The sequence below is a fragment of the Sus scrofa genome, unplaced genomic scaffold (assembly GCF_000003025.6).
Source record: "Sus scrofa isolate TJ Tabasco breed Duroc unplaced genomic scaffold, Sscrofa11.1 Contig1202, whole genome shotgun sequence".
NCBI lineage: Eukaryota > Metazoa > Chordata > Mammalia > Artiodactyla > Suidae > Sus > Sus scrofa.
In genome coordinates, this window is record NW_018084832.1 from 91,387 (window position 1) to 101,917 (window position 10,531).

General features: G+C 41.8%; 1 pseudogene; it reads right to left on the reverse strand.

Moving 5' to 3' along the window:
* Positions 1 to 5,044: 5,044 nt before the first annotated feature.
* Positions 5,045 to 6,041, reverse strand: LOC100523431 (annotated as a pseudogene).
* Positions 6,042 to 10,531: the final 4,490 nt, after the last annotated feature.

Below are 10,531 nucleotides of genomic sequence, written 5' to 3' on the forward strand. Positions count from 1 at the left end.
GGTACTGCTGCTTTGTGGTTATTTTGTTTTTCATAATAAATTTCTCAAATTTTTGAAGGGTCTTGGTAAGGTCCATAATACACAGTAAAACATTTGGTTGGAATTGTTTGATTTCATAGATGAATTTGAAGAAGGACTGACTTCTCTGTGGTAAAAGTTCCCACTCAGGAATGCAGGTTAACTCTCCATTTATCCTAGCCTTTTCATTTTATTTTTTAACACTTTATTATATATATTATATTAATGAGTCATCTGTAGTTATTTGCGTTGTTAAGTAATGTATTGGGTGTTGTTCTTTTTTGAGCTTACTGGTTTTCTCCTATGAGTTCTAGATTGATTATTTTGAATTCTAAGGTATACCAAATAATAACAGGTTTCTTCCTGCTCCAGATACTTATTTCTTCACAGTTGTATTAATGGGAGTCTTTAACATAATGCTTACTAGTAGTAGAAAGTGTGAGCTTTGCATTCTTGGATTTGATGGAAATGTTTCTAGTATCTCTTTTTTTCCACTAAAATGTATGTTGGTGGGTTTTGATTATATCTTTTTTTTTAATAATTTTTTAATTTTCCCACTGTACAGCAAGGGGGTCAGGTTATCCTTTCATGTATACATTACAATTACAGCTTTTCCCCCACCCTTTCTCTGTTGCAGCATGAGTATCTAGACATAGTTCTCAATGCTATTCAGCAGAATCTCCTTGTAAATCTATTCTAAGTTGTGTCTGATAAGCCCAAGCTCCCAATCCTTCCCACTCCCTCCCCTCCCATCAGGCAGCCACAAGTCTCTTCTCCAAGTCCATGATTTTCTTTTCTGAGGAGATGTTCATTTGTGCTGGACATTAGATTCCAGTTATAAGTGATATCATATGATGGTATTTGTCTTTGTCTTTCTGGCTCATTTCACTCAGTATGACATTCTCTAGTTCCATCCATGTTGCTGCAAATGGCATTATGTCATTCTTTTTTATGGCTGAGTAGTATTCCATTGTGTATATATACCACATCTTCCGAATCCAATCATCTGTCGATGGACATTTGGGTTGTTTCCATGTCCTGGCTATTGTGAATAGTGCTGCAATGAACATGCGGGTGCACGTGTCTCTTTTAAGTAGAGTTTTGTCCAGATAGTTGCCCAAGAGTGGGATTGCGGTATCATATGGAAGTTCTATGTATAGGTTTCTGAGGTATCTCCAAACTGTTCTCCCTAGTGGCTGTACCAGTTTACATTCCCACCAACAGATTATATCTTTTTTTAATTGAAATAAATATCTCATTAATGAGGAGAGTGACCTGTATTCAACCCGTTAAGATTTTACATAAATGTTTCATATTGTGGTCAAAGATACATAATATAAAATTTACAATCTTAACCATATTTAAGTGCACAGTTCCATAGTAAGTACATTCATATGATGGTGCAACCAAATTCCAGAACCCTTTTGATCTTCTCAAAATAAAAGTCTATAAGAATGGGACAACTCCCCATCCCCTGGCTCCACCATTCTACTTTCTTTCTCTGCAAGAAACAAAGCAGAATGTGTCTTTTGATGAAGACTTCATTTCACTTAAAATAATTTCCTTAAAGTTCATCCATGTGTAGCATATGTCAGAATTTTCTTCCTTTTTCAGGCTTAATCATATTCCTTTGTTTGTCCATGTACCACGTTTTGTTTATGCATTCATCGATCACCAGGCACTTGAGCTGCTTCCACTTCTAGGCTGTTGTGAATTACACTTCTGTGAACAAAGGTGTGCAAATAGCTCTTGGAAATGCTGCTTTTAATTCTCTGGGGCATATACCCAGAAGTGCAATTTCTGGATCACGAGGTAATTCTATTATTCATTTTTTGGGGTACCACCAAAACGTTTGCTCTGATGGCTGTACCAGTTTACATTCCCACCAAGAGTGCACAAGTAGTGCAGTGTCTGTGCATCTCTCCCAACACTTACTAATCTCTGCTTTTTAAAGAATAGTCATCTCAATAAGCTTGTGGTGGCAGCTGATTGTGTTAACAGATGTTTGTTTTTGTTAAAGAGTGAGACTTAGTTTTTTTATCTTAATAGTTCTAAATGACACAGAACATTATATTCCTCCAGGTGCACAGCATAGTGATTTGCTATGTGTGTGTATTTCAAAATGATTGCCACAGTAAGTTTAGTTAATTCACCTCACATAGAATATTTTTCTTGTTATAAGAACTTCTAAAGTCCTTTGTCTTGGCAGCTTTCAAATACACAATTCTACATGATTAACTATAGTCACCATGCCCTACATTATATCCTTCAAACCCATTTACCTTACAACTGGAGGTTTTAATCTTGATCACCTTCACCCATTTCTTCTACCCTGAGCACCAACCCTGGCGTCACTAATCTGTTCTCTGTATCTGAAAGTTGAGAGTTTTTGGAATTCTCTTATGGCACAGCAGGTTAAGGATCTGGCCTTTTCACAGCAGCAGCTTCGGTCCCTGCTGTGACACATGTTCTTACACATGCTACAGGTGCAGCCCAAATAAATACACAAATAAAATTTGAGAAACTTTTTTTTTCTTCCACATATAAGTGATATCATAGAGTATTAGTCTTTCTCTGTCTGACTCTTACCATTATGCCCTCAAGCTCTTTACATCCTGTCACAAATGGAAAGAAATCCTAATTTTTTATCATTAAATAATATTCCATTGTACATAATGTGTGTGTTTATATGTGTGTGTGTACATATAGCAATATTAAGTCTTCTAATGTATGAACACAGGGTATCTTTCCATTCATTTTGATCCCTTTAATTTATTTCAGCAGTTTTGTAGTTTTCAGTGTGCAAATCTTTCACGTCCTTAGATAAATTATTTCTGTTATTCCACTTGATTTCTATGGAAAGTGGAATGAAGTTGAACCCTCACCTTACACAATATACAACATTTAACGAAAAATGTACCAAGAACCTAATGTAAGAGCTCAAACTATAAAACTCTTAGAAGAAAATCTAGGGGGAACCTTCATGGCAGTGCATTCACAAAGATTTCTTGGCTATGACACCTAAACCACAGACAACTAAACGAAAACTACATGAATGAGAAGGTAGCAGAATTGTAAAACTTGCCTTTATTAAATGACAGAATCGACAGAGTGAAAGGCAACCTATGGAATGACAGAAAATATTTGTAATCCCTGTGTCAAAGAAGGGGTTAATAGGAGTTCCTGTTGTGGTAGAGTGGGATCAGCGGGGTCTCTGCAGCACTAGCATGCAGGTTGAGAGGTTCCATGCCTGTCCAGTACAGTGGGTTAAAGGATCTGGCTTTGCACAGCTGAGGCATAGGTGAAAGATTGGCTTGGATCTGATCCCTGGCTGGGGAAACCCATATGCCTCAAGTCATCCAAAGAAAGAAAGAAAAAAAAGGGATAGGAGATTAATATCCAGAATATATCAAAATGATTACAGTTATGTAGAGTTATATCTCTTCTCAAGAGGGCAGGGGGATATAACACTGTCCTCTTTTATTTTTGGCAAATAATACATGAATAGCCACCCATCCACTTAGGTTAGGCTGTTTCATTCTATAATAACTTAATAGCATTCCTGACAAGGCCATATTTGTCTGACTAGAGAGAGAGGTAGCAGAGTAAAGACCAACTCTTTGTGTGTGTGTGTCCCTTTAGGGCTGCACTCCCAGAACATGGAGGTTCCCAGGCTAGGGTTTGAATTGGAGCTGTAGGCAGTGGCCTATGCCAGAGACACAGCAATGCCAGATCTCAGCCATGGCTGTGACCTACACCACCGCTCATGGCAATGCCAGATCCTTAACCCACTGAGCGAGGCCAGGGATAGAACCTGTATCCTCGTGGACACGAGTCAGATTCATTTTTGATGAGCCACCACAGGAACTCTAAGACCAACTCTTGCTGACTTGGATGGAGACCTAGCCGTTTATTCAACACCCTTACGCCTTCCAAAACAAGCCAGGCGTCGTTTCTGTAAAAATCAATTCTCCTTGATTGTGCTGTGTTACAAGGCAAATACAACGTGAGGGCTAGTGGTGAATATGGCCCCAGCTCATGATGAACAGCCCATCTTAGCTCATCATCTTGAGGATGCCAAAAGGCTCTTTCTCAAAGGGAAAATACCTGCCTGTCAAAGAAAGCATAACCTTGCTCCCAAACATTGTGTTACTCCTCTGAAGATGGTCACTAAGCTGAACAAAGCGTTTAACAGCTAGAAGAAGCAAGAAATAGGAATAGAAATCTGTCCATCACTTTGGCATCCCTGAGCCCATTAGACTCCAGGACGGTTCACTGAGATGTCAGATCCCTGAGTTCACAGGGGAGTAATACATGGCTATCGTAGAAAATGACTCTTACTAAGGGATCTGTTGTAATGTTTATTTATATAATCCACTTCCCCTCAATTGAATATCATTCATGTCAATTGAGATTACAAGGAGTCTTGGCCATTTTCGCTTATTAATCCATGCAGTAAATAGTGCACAATTAAGTCATGTCATGTTGGTTCCGGGCTTGAGTGAGAAATAGCAATCATAGCAGGGCCCTTGCCCTCTTGAAACTCTCACTGTAATACAGCCAACAGTAAGTGGAGTACAGTGTAACACGTTGTGCATATCATGCAAATGAGGTTCACAAAGTACAAACAGGGGACACAGAATGAAGATACTGCTTTAAATAGGATCATAAGGAGCCATGTTTGTAGAAGGTCACTTTCAAAATGAGATCCAAAAGAAACTAGAGAGTGTCAAGACCATTCATGACTTGACCTTCCTCTTTGTCTCCAGAACTGTGAGAACTGAGTGTTTGGTGTTTAAGCCATCCCATTCTATGGTATTTTTGTTAGGGCAGCTCAAATGAACTAAGGTAGTTCTCTATGGTACTCTAGTACTCTACGCTCTCAATACCCCTGAGACCAAGATTGAATACTGGAAATGTCTGTTAAACGTTTCATGTTTGCAGTAGTCATAGGGGTGGGGTACCTAGAAAAATCTTTGAAATTTACTGAGGACAATTTAAGGAGCTTTAACCATTTGTTGCACACTCAGGGCAACCGCACTTTTGGGTTTTGAGTGATCATCTCTCTCCCCAGCACCCTCTTCAGAGCCTTAGCTATATCCTTATTTCGGAGAGTATAGATCAGAGGATTCAGGGTGGGAGTAATGATAGTGTAGAACACGGAACCCACTTTGTCTTGCAATGGGGTGCGCTGGGACCTGGGCCTCATGTAGGAGAAGATGCAGGCGCCAAACCAGAGGGAAACCACAGTGAGGTGAGAGCTACAGGTGGCAAAGGCATTCCTCTTACCCCCAGCTGAGTGCATGCGAATGACACTGTGGAGGATGAAGACGTAAGATGCAGAAATCAGGGCGATGGGGAGAAGGAGCAGGACGATGTCACCAATGTACACGGCGATTTCATACACAGTGATGTCTCCACATACCAACTGCACAACTGCTGGAAACTCACAGTAGAAGTGGTGGATGTTTCGGTGCCCACAGAAAGGGAAGTGCATCAAGATCACTGTGTGAATGAGAGAGTTTACTGATGCTCCCAACCAAGACATAACAGCCATCATTTGACCCACCTTTCTGTTCATGAGAACAGCATAACGCAGTGGGTGACAGATGGCCACATAGCGGTCATAGGACATGAAAGTTAGGAGAATACACTCAGCACAACCCAGAGACAAAAAGAGGAAGTACTGAGTGGCACAGCCCACAAAGGAGATGGACTTGGTGCCAGAGAGGTAGTTGGCTGCCATCTTGGGGATGGTGGTGGAGACATGCATCAGATCCATGAGGAGAGCTGGCTGAGCAGGACGTACATGGGGGTGTGAAGCCGGGGGTCAGCACAGATGAGGAGGATGGTGAGGGTGTTGCCACTCACCGCAATCAGGAAGACCACCATGGTCAAGGAGAAGAGGAAAGCGTGGGCCGGGGAGTCATCAAAGAGCCCTTCCAGGATGAAGTCAGCCAGAGAGGAGGTCTGATTCCTCTGCCCCATCTCTCCTTTCTCTGCCCCTGGGGAAAGAGGAAGTGGGGACCAAAGTGCTATTGGAAATACTGGGGTTCATCCAACCTGACAGAAGCATCTTTTGATGCAGGAAAGAATTCTTTTAAATTTCTTGCATTATAGTTGATGTACAATGTTGTGTTATTTCTCCTGTATAGCAAAGTGATTCAAGTGCTTTTTCATAACTTTTCTATTATCGTTTATCACTGTGCTATACAGTAGGACTTTATTTTTGAAAGAAGGTTTAAATTTTTCTTCCATTACTAATTATTCAACAGCTCTAATTGTTGAAATAATTGTTCTTTAAAATGTAGAACTTCATATATCGGTTCATGTATATGTTCTCTCTGCTCACTGTTCACTCTGAAGTTCCAAAATATCTAGAGCCAAACTTCTAAACAGAGTCTCTCCTCACTAAGGAAGAATTATATAGACACACATGTATATATATCATTGTCTTTAATAAGTGTACATAATATTCATATGCTTTTCATGCATACTCTAAATTTTATATATAATATCAATGTAATCTTTCAGATTATTTCATATATCAGTCAGGGCTTAACCAGAGAAGCTGAACCACTGAAAGATTTATATGTATCTATACACATTTAATGGTTTGTGCAGAAAGGTGTCCTTACTTGACTGTGAAAACAGGTTAAGCAGGTCTGTGTAAGGCTGTCAGCTTTGTGTCTGATGCTGGAACTTGCAGTCCATGGGGCAAGCAGCCAGTCAGGAAAGATGGATATTAAGTGCAGTGAGACAGTTCCCTTGTGGCTCAGAGGGTTAAGTAATAGGCATTGTCAGCGCAGTGGCTCTGGTTATTGGAGTGGAGCAGATTTGATCCTCCTGGGAACGTCCACAGGCAGTGGGTGCAGCTAAAAAGAAAAATGAGATGATGGATCAAGGTCAGGCTGGAACCCACAGACATGCCAGGTAATCCCACAAGGCAGACTGAAACCCAGGTGCCTTCTGGACTTGGGGACAGGGTTCTCTTGCACACCCTGAGGCCCTGCTTAATGAGTCTAAACATACCCTCCTGGCCCAGAAATCAGAGCATCTACGGCAGGATCCAGGGAAAGGTAGAGTAACTGCAGGCCCATAGCCACCTCCCACTAGGGAAGTGAGTCAGCAGATCAGAAGCAGATCAGCAGCAGTGTCATCAATGATAAGAACGGGTGCACCTATTCTTGCCTGGAAGTACTCCAGAGCATCTCCCCTGAGCCCACCTTAACCTGACACTCACAAGAGAGGGGTTCTGGTAAATGATGGGTATCCTAGCCCAGGCAACACATCACAACAGCCACAGACTGGATCTCCTGTCAAGGTGGCACATGTACTCATCTCCTTAAAACACACGTGATCCCTCAGTGAACACAGCAGAGTCATCCTTCTGCCTACTAGAACTATCCAGCATACAACCAAGCACATGTACGCAGTGTTAGGAAAACAGGGAAGAAATTACTCTTGACTATTGTCCATGGAATGAGTCACCCTTTCCAAGTGTTGACCCATCTGTGGACATCAAGTGCTCGCTTTCTCAGTCACTCCTATTGATGCTGATAGACTCACAAACACAGTGACCAGGCAGCATGGGTGGAGGCTCTATGTGGGACCAGAACCTTCCACTGACCATGGGTGTCCACTCAGTCTACACTCAGCCACTGCTGGGGCCCCATCTGCCAAGCCCAGAGACCAACACAGATCCCTGCTGTGGCACCATCCCCAGCAGAATCAGCCAGATACTGGGTGGTAGATGCATTTGATTGATGGCTGCCATTAAGGAATGGCACTTCTCTCATTAGTCTCCATCTTTCTCTGGAACTCTCCATAACATACATTTATCCATCACCTGAGTCCCATCTCCCTTCCTCCCACTATTCACATCCCATTCTGAGTTGTGTCGCTCAAGGGACTTTTTCCTCTGTTTCCTCAGGCAGCTTCCCTCAAGGAGCAACCTGACATTACCCGTGACGTGAAGGTTGAGGAGCAAGCTGACCTTGTCAGAGGATGCCCTTGTCCCTAATAAAAGGCTCTGGAATGGCCCAAGCCCAACAGTGCCTTACCTGGAACCTTCTCTGCAGAGGCTTGTGGGGAGAACAAGCATAGACGTGAAGAGAGAGGGCAGGACAGAGCCCCACTGCCTCACACCCTGGCTACTGAACGTCCAAACAGGGCTTTTCTGAGGGCTCACCAGACGTCCTTCCTCACCCTGGGAATCTCCGTTTACTGTGGAGAAGCAGAGGGTCCCACCCAGTCACCACTGTTTCCACTCGTTCTGTCCTGACAGCATCACCAGGAGCAACCAGGCATGGAATTCTGGCATGCTCTTGTGTGCAGGTTCAGATTTTGCACTCCCTCAGCCTGCCTCAGGACAGATTAACTCATTGAACTTCTTTAGCCTCTAACTGGAGTGTCTTTGAATCCTGCCTATGCCTCCTCTGCCTCTAACCATAGATCCACCCGCTTCTCCATCCAAAATAGTGATGAGAGCTTGGGCCAGAACCCTTTGCATTAATGTTCCCTGGTTAAGAAGCTCCATTTAATCCCTGCTGAATCCTCTTGAGTCCAGAATCAAAGGAGAATCTGTTGGGATTTCTGCTCTATCTGTCACTTGAGGGAACATTCTTCTTAGTTTCACTCCTCCTTTCCCACTTGGTAAAATAAGAATTTGGTTCTGTCCCTGATGGTTTTCGAATAAGCACCTTCCTGACAGCACAAATGTTTCCTCAGGAAGAATAAAGGGGCTCGAATGAGGACAGACTGGGCCTGAGCTGAGCCAATCCTGAGGGAAGAGAGGAATCATCCATGAGAGATAAAACAGACCCCAGCCCAGGGGACCCAGGTCAACCAAGGCAGTTGAGGACACTAAATATATGGCATCAGGAATTCCCACCCAAAGGACACTTCCTGAATCTCGTCTGGAAACCATGCCTCGAGATGCCCATTAGACTTGCTGTGTGCATGAGTAAGTGTCCCCAAGGGCTTTGCTTGAAGTTTGAGTGTAGTCTCAGGGGAGTGAGAGATTTTGAGGAGTGTGGCTCAGAAGATCACATGGGGATATCTTCTCCAAGGGCGACTGAACTGTGGAGAGAAACACCTCTGGAGGCCCTAGCTTGTTTTTCTTTTTTTTTCATTTATTCCTCACTTTAAAAAAGAATTAATTTCTTTATGAAGTGTAGTGATATACAATGTTATGTTTCAGGTATACAACAACGTGATTCAATGGCATATATATATATATAGCATATTTTCCCCCTTGATTCTTTTTTTTTTGGTCATTTGTCTTTTTAGGGCCATACCTGTGGCATATGGGGTTCCCAGGCTAGGGTCCAATCAGAGCTGTAGTTTCCAGCCTTCACCGCAGCCATAGCAACACCAGACCCGAGTCAAGTCTGCAGCCTACAACACAGCTTGCGCAATGTCACATCCTTAACCCACTGGCAAGGCCAGGGATTGAAACCACAACCTCATGGTCCCTACTCATATTCGCCTCCACTGTGCCACAATGGAAGTGTCTTATAAAATACTGAGAAGGGTTCCTGTACTATGCAGTAGGTCCTTGTTGATTATCTATTTATATATGGTAGGGTGCGTATGTAAATCCCCAATCTTAATTTATTCTTTTGCACCATCTTACCCTTTGGCAACTATTACTCTGTTTTCTGCGTCTGTGTCTCTATTTCTATTTTGTGTATGTTTATTTGTATGATGTTTATTATGCTTCACATATAAGTGATAGCATATGATATGTGTCTTTGGCATATTTCACTTAGTCTGATAATTTCTAGGTCCATTAATGTTCCTGCAAATGGCATTATTTCATAATTTTATGCTAGGTTTCCATTGTTGAATACACCACATCTTCTTTATCTATTGATCTGCTGACCCACATTGGGTGCTTCCATGTCTTGGATTTGTCTGTTTTTTTTTTTTTTTTTTTTTTTTTTTTTTTTTTTTTTTTTTTTTTTTTTTTTTTTTTTTTTTTTTTTTTTTTTTTTTTTTTTTTTTTTTTTTTTTTTTTTTTTTTTTTTTTTTTTTTTTTTTTTTTTTTTTTTTTTTTTTTTTTTTTTTTTTGTTTTTTAGGATTGCATCTGCAACATATGCATGTTCCCAGGTTAGGGGTTGAGTCAGAGCTGAAGCTGCCAGCATACACCACAGCCACAGCACCGTGGGATCCAGGCTGTGTCTGCAGCCTATGCCACAGCTCAAGGCAATGCCAGATCCTTAAGCCACTGAGTGAGGCCAGGGATGGAACCCACATCCTCGTGGATACTCGTGGGGTTCCTAACCCACTGAACCGTAATGGGAACTCCTGTATACTTCTTGAGAGAAATTACAGATTTATTTATTTAGCCTTCTGACCATTTTTGGTTGGATTGTTGGTATTAATATTGAGCTTATGAGTGTTGTATATTCTGGTTCCTCAGCATTGCTTTGTCTTTGGTCTTTTGTTGTAATTGTTGGTTGTTTGTTGTTTTCTTGACATGTTATGGTCATGTAGGTGATTGCATTG